Source organism: Delphinus delphis, chromosome 19 (assembly GCF_949987515.2).
Source record: "Delphinus delphis chromosome 19, mDelDel1.2, whole genome shotgun sequence".
Taxonomy (NCBI): domain Eukaryota; kingdom Metazoa; phylum Chordata; class Mammalia; order Artiodactyla; family Delphinidae; genus Delphinus; species Delphinus delphis.
Genome location: NC_082701.1, coordinates 58,155,807 through 58,173,297, shown reverse-complemented (window position 1 = coordinate 58,173,297; position 17,491 = coordinate 58,155,807). Strand labels below are relative to the sequence as shown.

Sequence of the window (17,491 nt, the reverse complement as noted above, 5' to 3'; positions counted from 1 at the left end):
CAGGATGTTAGCATGTGCTTCTTTCCGGCTCCGTTTCAGCTGAGGTTTCAAAGCCTCAGAATGGTGCAGTGAGAGTGGGGGGGATCCACCCCGCCCCAAATCTGAGGTGCCTGGAGGCAAGAGCGGGGAGGGCTCCCCTTCTGAAGCTGAGTGTGTGTCCTCTGGGGCCTGAGGGCCTGGGGACTGGCTTATTTTCTGTTTTCCAAAGTACTTATTCTGTGCCGAGTCAGGTACAAGAAGGTGAGTAGGGCTCCCTAGGGGCTCCGGCTAGTAGGTGGCAGCGCCGGAAGCCCTGTGCAACGTGGCCCAGAGCCGCTGCAGGGCGTCAGGAGAGCCGCGGGGCCAGGGTGGGCGGGAAGCAGCACATCTTGCTAGGAGGGCACGTGCGCCCAACCCCCAACACCACCCAGGACCCTGCAAGTGGGGCTTGACTGGGAGGACCCCTGGTGGGACCCGACTGAGGGTGGATGCTGGGGCCTGGAATGAGGGGGCGTGGGCAGAGCTGGCAGGGCATCGAGCCCCATCACGGGCTGCAGCTGGCTCTCCATGGAAGGCCCGTCAAAAGCCGCCCCCAGGAGGAGAAGTCATTGTCAGCCACTGGCCATGCTAGGCCATGGTGGAACCGGCCACATAAGCCTATCTCAGTCCTTAGGCCCAAAGGCCTGCAGGGCCAGCCCCCTGGGCCTGCGAGGTTCCCGCAGATGACAAAGGCGCTTCGCAGACGCGATTACACTGAGGATCTCGAGATGGGGAGGTGGGCCCGGGATACCCAGGTGGGCCCGAAATGGGATCTCCAGTGTCCCGTGAGAGGCAGGCAGAAGCAGCAGGTTCCGTGGCCGAAGCAGGATGCCCGGCTGCTGGCTGGGAGACGCCCGACGGGCCGAGGTTTGCGAGGAGTGCAGCTCAGGAGGCTGAAAAGGCAGGGAAGGGTCTCTGCCCGGGGGTACTCCAGGAGGAGCCAGCCCTGCCCACGCCTTCTCCTGGGCCCAGGGGTGCGGGGCCGGGGCTTCTGGCCTCCAGAAACATAGAGAATGATCTCATGTTGGGACGCCACTGAAGCTCGTGGTGACCCATCCCAGCAGCCGCAGCAAACACTCCCCCCTCCTTCGCGCTGGTCCGGGGTGAGTCAGAAATGGAAGCTTGAGACCAGGCCATGAGCACAGAGAGCAGGAATTGACCGCCCCCTCCCATCGCAGGCCCAGAGCTGGGGGGGCGGCTCGGGGGACCGCAGTGCAGTGAAGTTGGGGCTCAGTAGTTATGAGATGGGACCAGACCCTCGGGTGCTCTAGGGAGGCTCGGTGGGAGCTTTTGTTATCAGACACTGACTGAAACACCCGAGGCACCTCCCTGGGCTCCATCCTGTTGGGGGGAGGGGTGGTTACCAGGAGAACGGAGAGAAAACCCGTTCACTGGAGAACTGCTGCTAAGCCTTTTCCCGCACCCAGCTCCAGCTTGGGCTTGTGCGCACCCGTGCCAGGACCTCTGCCTGCAGAGACCAACGCTGACAGCACAAGCTCCGGAGGTCCACCGACTTGCTCCCCATGAAACTGGTGAAAAGTAGGAAAACAACGAAAAACATATTCAAAGTTTCTGGAAATGGCCCACAGGGTAAACAGAAATGAAGAAACATCTGTTCAAGAACAGGTAACGAAAATTTGATAAGAAAGGTGAGAGTCTGTGATATTTGAACCAAAACCACTGCCTCCCTTCAGTCTCCTCTCAGCTCTGTGAGTTAACTCTCCGCTCCAGACTGTCCTGCCCAGAACTTAGAGCTCTTCGCCCCAGACCCACAACAAAGGGCCCCTCCCCCAGACCCAGAACACAGGGCCCCTCCCCCAGCTCCCTGTAGGCCTTTCTTCCTGGAAGGAGCAGGGTGTCAGCATTTCTCATGCTACTCTTGGCCGAGGCTAAGACTGGGTGGGGGGGCAGGCGCCCCTCTCGTGGAACAGGGCTCCACCCTGAGTGCAGTGCGCTGGGCCTCCTGGCACCCTGACCACCCTGGTGGTCCCTCATGGCTCCTCGGGCTGCTGCCCCCCCCTCCCCTCTGACCTCAGGTCCTGAAGCAGGGGTGTTACTCAGAGAGCAGCCTGCCATTGTGCCCTGGGTTCTGCCTGGGGATAGAAACCGGCCATAAAACGATAGCTCTTACTCTCTTCCTGAAGGGACTGACCTCATTTGCAACAGAGAGCGAAGAAATTCAAGCCTAAAGGTCTCTCAAGGACAGTGTCGGTTCTGCGGGGAGGTAACGCATGGAGGGGAAGAGTCAAGGCACAGGTGAAACTGTAGGCAGGCTAGTTTTCAGGAGGCAATTGGGGAATGATCCCAGTAGCAGGAGCCTGTCTGGAGTCAGAACAAATAATGGATCACCCACTATTCCTTCAAAAAAGCCAGAATTTGACGGGGTTCGTTGGTAGAGCGATTTATGACCCAGGGTGTTTGGAAGTTGCTAAGAGGATAGATCTTAAAAGTCTTCATCACAAGAATAAAAAAAAAAAAAGAAGTTTTTTAATTAAAGAGAGAACCCTCTTGTCAGCCCAGCAGCTCAGCCTGGCTAAACCAGAAATTCTCTGTTATCCAGTGGTCAGACCACACTTTCCCCAGGAGGTCTGAACCCCTTCCAAGTCTGTCCTTCCTGGGGTACCCTCCCTCAGCACTAGGGTATCATACGGGCTCCCCTTATGTGACTCTTTGATCATAGTTAATAATTCATTCTCCAGACTTCTGTTTAAACTGTGGTGTCCAGTCTCCTGATTGGACCCTGACTGCTACTCTCAGCAGATCCTGCACCATGTGGACCTTCTTGAAAAAACTACTCAGTAATGAAATCTGACCAACCTATGAGGAATTGAAATAAAGAACTCAGAAACAGAAAAGCCATGAGAAAAGGACTGAAGGTGAGTACTGAATCTCTTGTAACACAGAACGAGAACAAAATGGGGAGATTCAGGGCTGCAGAACAGAACGTGAGTATGTTATAAATGTTAACAGAGTGAAAGCAACAGAAGTTGCCAGGGTTCAGTGTAAAAAAAAAAAATCCAGTCACCTTATCTTTTGTTGCAGAGAGACACTCATATTTAAAATTTAAATATATGGTTAAAAAAAAAGCACTGCAATGCGTTAATGACTTTCATAAACTCTATCTTAACCATACAGGGATTCTTTTAAAGGAACTCACTTTTTTTCTCTTTCCTTTCTCCTCTCCTCCCCTCCCTCCCCCTTCTCATTTTATTTTCATTTTGGAACTCACATTTCTTATGGTTAAAAAAATTGATCGCAAATCCAGAATTTATTCAGTTTCACTGTTCTTCTTCATATTCTAAATTGCAATAAAATTAATTTTAAGGCTTTTATTTTAAGAGCAGCATAGGCTGATATCATAGGAGAAAATATAGATGATTGTATGGTTCCAATTATATGACATTACAGAAAAGGTATCAGAAGAAGGTCAGTTGTTGACAGGGGCTCAAGGAGGGAGGGATGAATACATGGAACACAGGGGTTTTGGGGGCAGTGAAGCTAATCCACATGTTATTATAATGGTGAATACATGTCATTAGACATTTGTCAAAATCCACAGAAAGTACAACACAAAAAGTGAACCCTAATGTAAACTATGAACTTTATTTAATAATTACATATCAATATCGGCTCATCAATTGCAACAGATGCACCACGCTATAATGCAAAATTTTAATAGGAAAATGGGGGAGGGGAGTGTGAGGGGATATATGAGAATTCCTGTATTTTCTGTTAAATTTTTCTATAAACCTAAAACCGCCACCCCCAATCTATCAATTAATTTACAACTACACACACAGGACTTCCCTGGCGGTCCAGTGGTTACGACTGTGCGCTTCCACTGCCTGGGGCACGGGCTGGATCCCTGGTGGGGGAACTTCCACATACGGTGGTGCGCCCCCCCCCAAAAAAAAAACCACCATGGATCACGACCACCCCAGTCTTAATAGTCACATCTGTCCATCTATTCATTCATCCTGTAGAAGTGAGTGAAGCTGGGTAGGGAGAGTTCTATAACATACTCATGAAATATACAGTCCCACTTGTGATGATTTTCTACTGCTTATTTTCTTTGTACTTTCTAAATTGCTTGGGTTTCTTTCTGTTGAGTGTGTATTACTTTTATAAAAACAAGTCATTAGTTAAAGTAAAGAAAAAATTTTAATGAACTAATGTGACATTTCTTGCATCCCTGAGTCTGTGGGCAAATATTCATGTATTTATATTTGTGTATGTGTGTTTGCAGTTTAAAAAATTTAAAAGACCACAAAGCTTTATACCAATATCCTTATGCTTATTGATGAGAAATAGGATTATAGGTAGCTTTCTTTAAGTGCAGTTTCTTCTTTTTTTCTTTCTTTTCTTTTTTCTGCATTGTTTAATCACGTCGTTTCTCTGCTCCCACGCTCTCCGTAACACACACCAGCTAAATAAAAATTCCTTAAATTATTCTAGCTCATTAAATGGCCTCCCCCAGCTCTTGCGGGAGGTCCGCAGTTCCGATCTGAGATGAAGTTGGGGGGAAAACGGGTTCAAAAACTATATGTTATAGTCACGGTATTTAACCTTTACAGGAACCCGTTTTACCGGGGGAGGGATTAAAGAGCAGCCTGGGTAGCGGAGGATCCGGGGATCGAACCACGGTCTCCGGTCGCCGCAGCTTCTCTGCCCGCATCCCTCGGTCGGCGGCCGCGTCTGCCCTCCCGCGGCGTCTCTCGGAACTGCAGGCCGCCTTCCTGTCTGAGAAGTGAGGCGGCGTCTGGGGTCCCACGGGGGCCGAGCCACCGGGGCGGGGCCAGGCCAGGGCCGGCGGCCTTTCCCTCAAGTCGTTCGCGCAACTCTCGGACTTGCACCCCACCTCCCTGAATTAATACTACTTAATAAAACTGAAAACGGTTCCACGAACAGATGACTTTTTTTTTGAAGACGTCTTTTAAAATGTCAGTAAATGTATTGAAAGGGGGAACTTCCACATCGATACTCTTAAGTGGAAAATTAGTGTTGCTTTACACATAATAACAAGGAAACTACGATAAAACCAAGACAGTTATGAAATACTGCTGGATACTGTTTCTCACAAACAGTATGAGGTGAGGGAGCCACAGGAAGACCTGGGGGAGGAGCATTCCGGGCAAAGGGAAGAGCAGGTGCAAAGGCCCTGCGGTGGGAGTGTGCCGGGGGTTTGAGGAGCAGCGAGGAGGCTGCTGGGTGAGGGGTGGGGGATGAAGCCAGGAGGCGACAGGCAGGGGGATGGGAGCACATTCACCGAGAAGCTGACAAGGCTTAACCTGCAGTCCCTCAGCTGCCCAGGTGTCCAAGGCCCTGGCAGGGACCTTGCAATGAGCTCACGCAGTCACAGCTTTTGTAAAACGTGCAAGTGCCTTTCCAGGAGCTCCATTAAAAAAGGCAATTTAAACATTTTGCAAGAAACCCAGGTTGGAGATGTAATATGTTTCCTTTGATAATATTTCATGAATTTCCTGTATTTAATTCATTTTATCCTCTTAGGAAACGTTTCTACGGAAGTAGCATATGCTTACGGGAAAGGGCCCACGTCAGAAACGAGGGGCTCGAGGAGTGTCCACAGAGGCCCAGCTCCCTGCCCGCCTCCTGCTTCTGCCAGCATGTCCCCGGGGTGACCACCCTCCTCAGTGCTCACAATGCAGATTCTGCTTTCCGAAGAGCCTGTACCAGACAAGCAAGCTATCTTCATCACAACTGGTTAAGACCACTCTCTGCCACTCTGACTCCCCCTTCCTCCCAGGTTCCCTCATTTTGTATTTGTAAGGTTGTATTATTTTTCATAGAGAAGGCCTCCTATATTACAGGAGTTTCAGGCCCCACAAAACCTGGCCCTGCTCTGAGGGTGGTTCACAGACCACAGTAAGACTCCAAGCGAGCTGGGAGCCCAGACAGGGTCCTGAGAGGCGGAGGGATGAGGTCCGACTTAGGGGTGAGGATCAGACTGGGGACACAGGTGGAGGACAGGAGGCAGGTGAGGAGGGCACTGCATAGTCCAGGTGACCGGCATTGGGGGCGGGGAGGGGGCCAGGGTCAGGTTCCAGGTACCCTCTGCTGGTAGCCAATGGGATTCGCTGGTGGACCCAACGCAGGGAATGAGAGAGAGACAGTTCTTGCCCTGAGCGATGGGCAGGACAGAGGTCTTAGAGATGGAGCAGCTGGTGGGTGGAAAGACGGGGAGCTTGTTTCCAGATGCGGGGGTGTTGGATGCATGAGCCTGGAGTCCAGGGTAGAGGCCAGGTCCGAGGATGATATTTTAGGAAATGTCAGGGCATAGCTGGTGCTTAGAGACTCTGGACTGAGGTCACCCCGGGGAGTTAGGGTAGACAGAGAAAAGGCCCAGGGTGCGCCAGGGGTGCCCCGACATGAACAGACCAGCAAGGGGAGGAGGAACCAGCCGAGGAGCCCGGAGAACTGCAGGCAGTGAGGGACGCGTGTGCTACACACTGCCGTCCACGACAGCCCGAGGCGGGGACACCACTGTCCTCCCCTCCGTCTGAGGCCGCCCCCGGCATGCCCCACCCGAAGCACCTCCTCGGCCACGCTCTGTCCCCCTCCTTTCTTTATAGCGCACCCTATGCGGCTTGACTGTCGTTAGGCCCTGTCTGCGTCCTGAGGCGGTGACTTTGCGCATCCTCGGATCTGCCGAATCCCAGGGCCCAGCTCCGCACCGGCACCCCGAGGTGCCGAGGCTGCGTCCCCGGCGGGCGGAGGGCACTGCGATCTGAGAGTCGCCGCCAGAGGGCGCCCGGAGCTGGAGGGCTGACCCCCCGGGAGAGGGCCCGAGCGTCCGCACGGGGGGGGCGGGGAGATCCGGCCGGAGCGGGCTTCCCGGAACAGGAAGACCTTTACCAGCCTGAGGAGGGAAGCAGGATGAGGGCAGGCTTCCCAGGAGGTGACTTTTTTTTTTTTTTTTTTTTTTTTTTTTTAGCGGTACGCGGGCCTCCCACTGTTGTGGCCTCTCCCGCTGCGGAGCACAAGCTCCGGACGCGCAGGCTCAGTGGCCATGGCTCACGGGCCCAGCCGCTCCGCGGCACGTGGGATCTTCCCCGACCGGGGCACGAACCCGTGTCTCCTGCATTGGCAGGCAGACTCTCAACCACTGCGCCACCAGGGAAGCCCCCCAGGAGGTGACTTTTTAACTGTCCTGCAAAATGAGTGGGTGGCGGGCTGGAGCAGGGCCGGGGGTGCCGGTGGAGCCGGTGGAGGGGCGGGAAGGCCCGGGAGGCCCCCCCAGACTGGGGAAGCGCGCAAATGGCGGAGCGTGGCGATCTGGGCGGACGGCAGGAGTGGCCCCCGGAGCTGATGCGTGCTCAGGCCCCAAGGGGTGGAGGCACGGGGGTAGGCGCAGCGCTTAGCCTTTCCGGTGCTCGTGGACATGGGGACATGGGTTCTCCCACGGGGGCGTCCCCCTGCTGGCACCCCCCAGGCCCCAGCTCCCCCTCCCGGGGAAGGTCTGGACAATGGGGTCCACCTCCTGCCAGGGAGCGTCCCCAGGGCCTACACAGCGCCCTCTCCCCTGCTCCGCATGGAGGGGTGATGAGGGCAGAACCGTTGCTCAGTCACAGCCTGAGGTCAGAGCCTGGAGTCCGTGCAGGTCAGAGGTCAAGGGGCTGCCTGCACGGCTGGAAGGTCTGTGGTCACTGGGGGAGAAGCTGAGGTGACCTCATCCTGAGAGCCTGGAGAGATAGGGGAGGGGTGGCAGGGGGCCCGGCAGGGGGGCGCCTACAGTACCGGTACCGGTACCGGGCCTGCCTCACCGAGGCTGCCTCTCCCCAGGCCTGAGTCTGATCCCCTTAGAATGGGGTGTCGGGGGGTGGCCTGAAGCCCCTTCCAGGTCCTGGGTCCAAGGCCAGCAGGAAGGATTGGCTTCTTGGGTGACCCTCCCACTTTCTGCTGCAAGAGCTTCCAGGGACAGTGTTGTCAATGATAATAATAATAATAAGCTTTTTTTTTTTGATGTTTCTATATTCCAGGAACTTTCCTAAGTGATGAATATATTTATTAGATAAGTTATCCCCCAACAATGCCATGACTGAAGAGCAATTTTTGGTCCCCTTCTACAGATGAAAAAACTGAGACTCTGAGAGGGAAGTGACTTGTCCAAAGCCACGCAGCTGGGATGGAGCAGTCTGGCTCCAGAGCCTCTGGGTTCCTAAGGTCACTTGAGTGACCCAGCCCCATACCACGGATAAAGAGACCCTGAACCTCGCCTGCTCTGAGCACAGAGACAAATGTGGCCCCAGATGTCTCCCCCCAGGCAGAGTGACCTGGAGGGCCCCCTTCAGCCTGGGCACTGCTCATCTGGATGTGGGCGGTCAGCCCTGGGTCAGGGGATGGTGCCCAGCTGCCTGGGTGCTGGCACTGGAAGGGCAGCTGTGGGTTAAAATCCTAACTGTACCACTCTCTGCTGTGTGATTCCAGGCAAGTCACCTAGCTGCTCTGTGCCTCAGTTTCCCCTTCTGTAGAATGGAGATGATCATAGCACCTCCTTTAGAAGATTGCTGTGAGGATTAGATAAAACAGTACACATAAAGCACCTGACTGCTGGTTTTCCATGGGCTCCCGTTGGGTGCCCCTGACTCTCCTGGTTCTGGAAACACTCACCTCACATTCAGCAGGGTGTGCAATAAACCTGGTCTCCCAGACGCAGAGACATCATAAACCAATGTTTCTGAATTCTCCCACTGGTCCTCTGGGTTTGGTATTATTTATCAGACCCCCTCTATGAAGGAAGAAACAGAGGCACTTGCTCTGCAGCCAGAAAAAGGAATGAAGAGGGTGGCTGTGTGTAGATAGGAAGTGATCTCTCTCTCTCTTTTTTTTTTTTTTTGGCCCTGATGCTTGGCATGTAGGATCTTAGTTCCCCGACCAGGGATCAAACCTGTGCCCCCTGCAGTGGAAGCACAGGGTCTTAACCACTGGACCACCAGGGAAGTCCCAGGAAGTGATCTGTAAGTGATATTGTTAGATATTGTAAATTGGGGGGAAACCAAGCACAGAACAATGTGGAGTATATGCTCACATTTGAGTGAAAAAGGGGTTGGGGGATGGGAAATACAGGTAGATTTGCCTGTATGTGTATAAAATATCTCTAAAGTTTTAAACAAGGTATTGATTATTTATCCCTAAGCAGAGGAACTGGGTGCCTGGGGTCTGTGGTGGAAAGGAAACTTCTTGCTGCACACCTACGAAATACCTAAAAGGATGTTTTGGTGTGTTATTTCCCTGAAATAAGGTCAGGGAGGGGAAAATGAATACATTAATTCAGGGGTGCAAATTCCAACACCAACAAGAGCTAGACAAGAAATATGAATACATGTGAGACATTAGGGAGTGGTGGAGACTGAGGTGAACAGTCGTATCCTACCTAAAGGGGCAGCCCTGCTCAACATCAGCAGATTGCTGCCCTGCAGAAGTGCAGGCAGACCCAGAGTTGTCAGAGCTTCCAATTTCCAAAGAGAAATGGAAATGGGGTGGCCACTGGATGAGGAAGACGGTCAGGGCGACTAGGAGAGCACGGCCTAGGGAGTGGCCGAGCTAGGGGGAGATGGAGGGAAAGTGTGGCAGCCACATCAGCTGACTGACCTATCTGCCATCCCCAACACCCCCTCCCCTGCTGCCTTCCACTTAAGAGACTGGAGAGGAGAAATGACTCACCTTCCCAGTCTCCCTTGCAGTTAGGAGTGGTCATGTGACACAGTTCTGGCTGATTAGATCTAAGGAGTCGGTGGGGTGGGGGGGGGTAGGGGTAGGTTCTGGAAAATTATTTCTCTTCATGATAAAAGGGACAAATGCTTTCAGTTCACCCTAAACTTAACCATTCCTCTTCCTTCCTGTCTTAAATGTGAATGCAGATGCAACACCAGGTGCACTAGCAGCTGTGTTGCAAACAAGAGGGAAAAGCCAAGAAATTGCAGAGTTATGAACCCTGACATCACTGGCCTGGTAAAGCAATGCCAGCCATAGCTGATCTCCAAGCTCATTGGGATGGGGGAAAATGCACTCCTATTTGTCTGAGCCACTCTGATCTGTTTTCTATTTTTTGTAGTCAAACACATGCTTAACTTTATAGAAGATGTGTATTTGATAGAACTCAGAAGACATGGGAGAAGGAGAGGCTAGGCAGGAGTCTGTGGAGGGTAAAGGTCAAGGGGAGAGGCTTTTTGTTTGGAGGTGGGGGAGGCCTGATCATGTTTCTGTGGTAATAACTGGCATTTACTGAAAACACACTATGTGCCCTGCACAGCGATTTACACAGATCAACTTATTTCTCACTGCAGTCCTCGGAGCCAGGCCCGGCTTTATCTCCACCATAGGGGAAGCAACAGCGGCTCAGAGAAGCAAAGCAGCTTGTCCAGCCGTACGGCTACAGGAGATGAAACAGGATTTGAACTCAGGTAGAAGCTGTCCGGCCCAGGATGGACTCTGACTCCTCCACCTGCCCCTCTTGGGGCCTCAGTCTCCGTGTGAAATGGGGCGCGCCGGGAGCCTGCCATTCTGTGGTCCCGGTGGGGGCGGAGATGTACCAGCGCGAGGAGCTGGCCTCTGCTGGCCCAGCAGGCCAGGGCTCAGCCACGCAACCACGAGCCCTTCCACCTCCGTGTCTGGTCCCTCCCCGCTGAGGGGATGAAGGGGCTGGGGCTGACGCAGCCCTGACGGGGCGCGGGGCGGGGGGGGGGGGTGCCTGGAGGGCGCAGCCTGGGCCGCTGGGCTTCAGTTTCCTCTTGTCTGTGACGGGCACCGAACAACACGCCCGCAACATGCCTGCGGCTGCTTGGAAGGCTCGCAGTGACCTAAGCCTGGCTGGCGTGGAGGAAGGGTGTGGACCTCCCCGGCCACCCCCCTCTTGGGGCCCCAGGTCGGCCCCAGGCATTTCCGGGCAGCCTCAGGAAATACCAGCACACACACACACACCCCCAACGCCCTCCGCGAGGCTGACGCCACCACCGACCTCCCCGCCCCTCCCCCACCTCCTTCTGGCCGCGGGCCTTGCTCACTTCTCCACTCTGGGCAGTGCCTGGTCACCCGCGCCACCTCCTACACAGTCTGCGCCTCCTCCCTCCTCCCCCTCCAGCTCTCTCTTCGTCGCTTGGAGAAGGGGGGATGGGGGGCAGGCTGGGGTCCCGGTAACTGGGTGGCAACGCCTGACAGGCTAGGCAACTGTGATTTGGAAAAAATTTCGGGGGGATTCTGAAAACCTAGAAAAGGAATCACGGAAGCAATCAGGGAAGGCTGCCTGGAGAAGGTGACATTTAAGTCTGGTCCTGGGAGACCAAGCCATTGACCAAGGACAGGTGTTTCAGACAGTAATTCATTTATTTGATGAGCATTTATTGAGCACTTGCTGTATGCCAGTCCCTGTGCTAGGCCCTGAGGTCTGGCAGGAGGCAAGATAAGTTTGTGCTCTCATGGGCTTTGCAGTGGGGGAGTCAGAGGCTGCGAAGGGGTAAGCACTACCTCACAACCTGGGCTCAGAGCTACTGAGGGAGGGTAGGTGAGGGGAGGCGAAAGGCGCCGAGCTAGTCTGAGGAGGGTGGCCAGTGGGGGCTTACCCCCCCCCCCGCCCCTCAAGGACATTGCATGACTGACGAGGAAACAACAAGTGCAAAGGCTGAAAGTCAAGAGGATGCAGGAGGCTCAGCTGCCGGACAGTGGACTAGGTCAGGAGGCCGCTGAGGATCAGGGCAGGGAATTGACTGGCCCGAGGTCACAAGTGCTGGAACGCAGGGACGTGAGCTCAACCGCAGGAGTGTCCGTAACTTTTTAAAGCGGGCCTGCAGCTGCACAGCCTCCGGAACAGCGGCCAGCCTCCCTTGGTAAGGCTGCCGGGCCACCTGGGGCAGGTGCTGATGGAGGGGACAGCTAACTGCTGGGAGGAGACGCTCCCTGAGAGAGGCAGCAGCGGAAGTCGCTGTGGGATGGTGGAGGCTGTGGTGGCTGTGATGTGGTTTCTCTGCAGCCCCTGTGGTAACAGCCTGGGCGCTGTGCCTGCCCTCCTGTGGTTTCTGCGCCCACACACAGCCCTCGCTGGGGCACCCTCTGTTTCCTGGAGCTCGGACTGGGGCTGGGAGCCGAGCCGGGACCCCTCTCAGTCCCGGGAGACCTCCCACTCTATCTCCTGGGTGGCTACGGCCTCCTTTATAGAAGAGGAAACTTGGGTTCAGAGAGGGATGGTGGCTGGTCCAGGACCACACAGCAAAGGGCTGTGTCAGGCACCCACAGCTGTGGGCTCCTCCCTTTCCCTGTCTCATTTCCCCATGCCCCTGAAGGTGATTCCTGGGGTCACATGCAAACGAACAGCTTCCATTTGAATCCTTGCTCTAGCTGGGCTTCTGGGGCGCCAAATGCAGACGTTTGGTCAGTGAGTCTTCAAACGTGATTGAACGTGAGCACAGTTCCCACGCACACAGGACAGGCTCTAAGTGCTATTTACAGCCCCCATTTGTGGAGGGAGTGGGTAAGGACACAGACTCTGGGTTCCAAGCCCCAGGCTGCCGCCTCTTAGCTGTGTCACTTTGCCTTCCTGTGCCTCAGTTTCCTCATTGGTGAAATGTGATCATGAGGGTGACTTCCAATTGGATCGGTGTGAAGATTAAAGGAGCTACCAGGGAAGTGCTTAGGAGAGGGGCCTGCCGTGGTGGTGTCCATGTGGGTGTCACACCTACTGTGTGCAGTGATTCTGCCCAGAGAAGGTGGCCTCCCAGACCTGCTCCATCCTTGCAGTCGCCCTGCCAGACAGTGCTTCACACCTCCCTTCACAGATGGGAGACTCGCAGGGTGGGCTTGGAGGTCGCCCAGAGTCTCCCAGCTGGTGAGCGGTGGTGTCGGGACTGGAACCCAGGCCAGGCTGGCTCAGACAGCCCTGGAGTCCCCCCGTGGACAGGGCAGGCTGTGACTCAAGTCTGCAAGAACGTGGGCAGGCGTGTAGGGTAAGCGGGCTTCGGGGTTGGAGGTGAGGAGGGGGCCCCATTTTAGTGGTCGGGGAAGCCCGCTGGGGAGACGGACTGAGGGGATGGAGCGCGGGGCGTCCGGGCGTGTGGGGAAGGGCATTCCTGGCAAAGCGAACAGTGAACAGTGAGGGGAGAGTGGGGCGGGGGCAGGGTGGGCAAGGCCTTCTAGCCGCGGTGGGGCGGGGCTGTGGATTTGATTCTAAGTGTGCTGCAAAGTCCTTGGAGGGCTTGGGAGGGGTGACGCTATTCGGTCTCCCCAGCAGCCCTGCCAGCAAGGCACGGCAGCCCCGCCCCCGAATTGCGCGGAGGAAGCTGAGGCTCTGAGGGTCCCTGTGTGCTGCCGTGGTCTGGGGCACAGAGCGGCGGCTGGACTCTGGCTCCCAAAACTGCTCTTTGTGTGGGGTGCCGGGTGCGGCTACAAGTGCCCCCCACCCCCTGACCACAGTCGGATACCCCTGGGCTTGCGGAGTGCCTTCCCCCAGGGACGGCCTGTCTTCCATCGTTTACTCTCAACAAACATACTCGGACATTATGCTCCGTCTGAGCATAATTATGCCAGAACTGTGCAGGGGGAGGAGACACAGGTAAGAAAGGCCAGTCCCAGCTCCCCCTCTCCAAGAAGCTGCTGGACCACAGGGTGCAGAACCTACACTGTCACCGTCCAGGAGGCAGGTGCCAGGATGCCTGTGGCATCCAGGAAGGCTCCCAGGGCAGGGTGACCACTGGATCCTAAAAGCCTATGGGCACTCAGCCAGGCTGACTTCTAGAAGGATCCCAAAAGGTGGAGAGGGGGCTCCAGGCAGAGGGAACAGCACACACGGATGCTCAGAGGCCAGCAAATGCAGGCCATCTGGGGAACCCCGGGTGATGGGTGGGGCTGCAGTGCAGGATCGGGGGAGCCGTGCCCACCGAGGAGCCTGGAGAGGGCAGCCCCTCCCGTCCCCTGGAGCTCAGTATCCTCGTCCACCCAGTGCAGAGCACAGGGAAGCAGAGAGACCAGCGATGGGGAGAGGCCTGGGAGGGCCCAGGCTGGTTAGCAGGTCCCAGCTGGCCACTTGTCCCTCCCGCCCTTGTCTGGGTGTGTGGGCGGCTCACAACCGGCGCTCAGATGAGGAGAACGAAGATGCAATTTTCTCATCTTTCCGTTCAGTACCTCTTAGGCACATTTGCAAAAATTGATAACAAAGTTGCTTTATGTACCCACCTTTTTTTTTTCTTATAAGAAATTAAAGAAAAAAGTGGAAGGAAGGAAAGAAGGGAGGGAGAGAGGAAAGGAGGGGAGGAAGAAAATAAGGAAGAGAAAGAAGCAGAAGGAAGAAAAGGAGTGGGAGAATTTTTTTTTTTTTGGCCTTTTTCTGGTCCAAGTGGCCCCTATATTTGCATTGTCTCACCCTTTGGAGTCACTGGCCTCCTGCCCTCTTTTTTGGGACCCCTCTGTCCTGGCCTTTTAACTGCTGTGTCTGTGTCAGCCTCTCCACAGCCTGGCAGCCCTGGCACAAGCCTGCTTCAGCCCCAGCCCCAGCTTCACTAGGAGGAGCTCAGAAAAGGACGGTTGCATGAATGAGCAGAGGTGAGCCGTGTTCCCAGGTCTCTGGACAGACTGGTAGATCCGGACATGCCACTCCATCAGCCCTGGCCCAGGGCCCCTTCCTGAGCCAAGGCCAGCCCCTTGGCATTCTTCCAGCAATGCTGAGTCCTGAGCAGATGCGGACCCACTCTGCATGTGGCCCTGGACTGAATGCTTCCTCCATCATCTCAGGGCCGTGAAGCAGGTATGACTGGGCACCACATTGCATTGAGTTGTCCTGTGTTCTTAGTCTCCTCAAGTCTGTCTTCTTAGTCTTTCTTGTGTTTCACACAGTGGCAGTTTTGAAAAGTACTGGCCGGGTATTTGTAGAATGTGTGCATGCATTTTTTTAAGGATTATTTTAAAAGATGTTTATTAAATAAAAAAAATAATAATGAAGAAAGAGAGAGGAACAAAGAGAAAAAGATGTGAAAAGAAAGAGAAAGGAAGGAAGGAAGGAGAGAAGAAAGAGAGGGTGAGAATAGGTGAAAGAAGAAAAAGGAATGAAAGACTTTGAGGTTTCTGTCAAAAGAAAACTTTGCTTGAGGCAACAGTGGAGATGTCCTTTAAGAAAGCTAGGATGACGCCACCCTGACTCAACAGCTCTTTTTTCTGGGCTGGTCCGAACTGGTCTGAACAATTAAGAATTGTGTCTGTGAGGTGACAGAGAGGGCTCCTTGCAGCTCCAGCTTCTATGGTTCCTGGTGCCCACAATCTCAGAAGCAGAGAGGGCCGCTTTTCTGATGGTTTTAGCTAAAATCCTGGGGATGGCTCTTATTGGCTGGGCTTGGGTCACATGCCCAGCCCTGAACCAATGACTATGGCCATGGAGATGCGAATTCTCATTGGCCAGCCAGGGATACGCCTGCCCCTGACTGCTAATGGAGAAGGCTGCTCTCAGCAGCTGCAGAGTTAGCAGAAATACACGAGACCAGGCTCCTTCCAGCCATTCTCTCCTGACTCACCCCCTGCTGCTTTCTTCTGTGCATCCTGCGGTCCAGCTAAATCGCACCACTGGTCCATGATTCCTGCCGCTTGGTCCTTTGCTCAGCCTTGCCCCTCCCAGGGTTGCTCTCCTTGCTCTCCTCATAACCAGTAATTAGCCACCCTTAAAGTCCCAGCTCAAATGCTGCTGGCTGGGCAGATGTCTCTGAGTTATAGCTTTGGGTGATTATGTTTCAACTCTTGATCCAAGTTGAAAGCTTTATGAAGGTGGAGGGCATCCAACTCATCCGGAAATTTTCTGAGGAAGGAAAAACAGCACCTTTCTGAGGCCAGAGAAGAGCTATGGCCTTTTCAGGGCACTCAGCCAGTCTCTAGCAGAAAGATATCAGGCACATTTCCAAGTAAGGGGTGCTTTGTAGGAGATGCCAGTCCTTGACTCCCTTGGACTTGGGTGAAATCTCAGCCCTGCCGCTCCTCAGCTGGGCCAGCAGTTATTATTCCCCTCTCTGTGCCTCACTTTGCTCTTCTGTAAAATGGTGAGAACAAGAGTGCCTACCTATCTCACAGGGCAGTGGTGACTGTTTACTGAAATAATGCATGTAAGATGTTTCAGTCCGTGTAGATTCAAGAAAACAATTTAAAATGGTCTGTTGGGACTTCCCTGGTGGCACAGTGGTTAAGAACCCGCCTGCCGATGCAGGGGACGCGGGTTTGAGCCCCGGTCCGGGAAGATCCCACATGCCGCGGAACAGCTAAGCCTGTGCGCCACAACTACTGAGCCACAACTACTGTGCGCCACAACTACTGAACTACTGTGTTCTCTAGAGCCTGCGTGCCACAACTGCTGAAGCCCGCGCACCTAGACCCCATGCTCTGCAACAAGAGAAGCCACCGCAATGAGAAGCCTGTGCACCGCAACCAAGAGTAGCCTCTGCTCACCGCAACTAGAGAAAGCCCACGCGCAGCAACTAAGACCCAACGCAGCACGCGCCCCCCCCCCCCCAAAAATGGCCTGTCTTGGACTTCCCTGGCCGTCCAGTGGTTAAGACTCTGTGCTTCCAATGCAGGGGGTGCAGTTTTGATCCCTGGTTGGGGAGCTAGGATCCCACATACTGTGGGGCGTGGCAAAAAAAAAAAAAGCCTATCTTGTTTGCAGTGTTCATCACTATAGGGGAAAAAGCCTGAAAAGTAATGGCCAATAAAAACTACAAATGTTGGGTCATAGGTTGAAAACTATATATTAAGCTGTTGCTGTGTTTTATTGTTACACTTCATGCCCTTGGGAGGAAATCTGAGGCAGTTCATAGAAACTTGTTTTTGAGGCATGATGAGAGGTTTGGAAGAAAGGTGTTATGCAAATCTCAACAGAATTATCAGTAAATACTGCAAATATAAAAGCCTGGAGGGACTTCCCTGGTGGTCCAGTGGTTAAAACTCCGCGCTTCCAATGCAGGGGGCGCAGGTTCGATTCCTGGTCGGGGAACTAAGATCCCACATACCACGTGTGGCATAGCCAAAAAAAAAAAAAAAAACCTGGAGCTGTCAAAAAATTAAATGAAAACTCTTTGGAAATGGGGTTGATGACTGTTATTGTCAGGAATCTGGGTACCAAGTCAACTGGCTGAGGGCGAAAAGAGAATTCAGCTGAGTGGTGGTCGTGCTGTCCACCTCCCCAGTGTGTGTTCCCCTCCCATAACTGTTCCCCCAACTCCAGGGGGGAGCCCTGGTGGGCCTAAGCCAATCACCCTGATTCCTCATCGAACTCCCCACAGTTGGCTCAGGGATGGGCCCGTGATCCAAGTTCTTCCAATCAGAGCAAGGCTCAGGTATTAGTTTCCTGGTTTGGAGAGAGAGACAGTCTTACCCTGGCTACAGGTGTGAGGCATGGGTCTGCTACAGCCAATTTAGAGCCAATCAAGACACCAGCCCAGGAAAATCCTGACATGCTTGGGGGGTATATGTCAAAGAAATGGAGCCAGAACCTTGA

The 17,491-nt window shown here is 54.1% G+C and overlaps 1 long non-coding RNA gene across 2 annotated transcripts; it reads left to right on the top strand.

The window, feature by feature from the left end:
- The first annotated feature begins 6,800 nt into the window (after positions 1-6,800).
- LOC132414181 (uncharacterized) lies at positions 6,801-16,504 on the top strand. 2 transcript variants are annotated; one of them, XR_009516905.1, is made up of 5 exons: positions 6,801-6,934; positions 8,895-8,993; positions 10,323-10,439; positions 14,462-14,764; positions 16,330-16,504. It is a non-coding gene; the product is annotated as an uncharacterized lncRNA (long non-coding RNA). The 2 variants fall into 2 exon arrangements; XR_009516904.1 differs by lacking the exon at positions 8,895-8,993 and having other exon boundaries at positions 6,896-6,934.
- Positions 16,505-17,491: the final 987 nt, after the last annotated feature.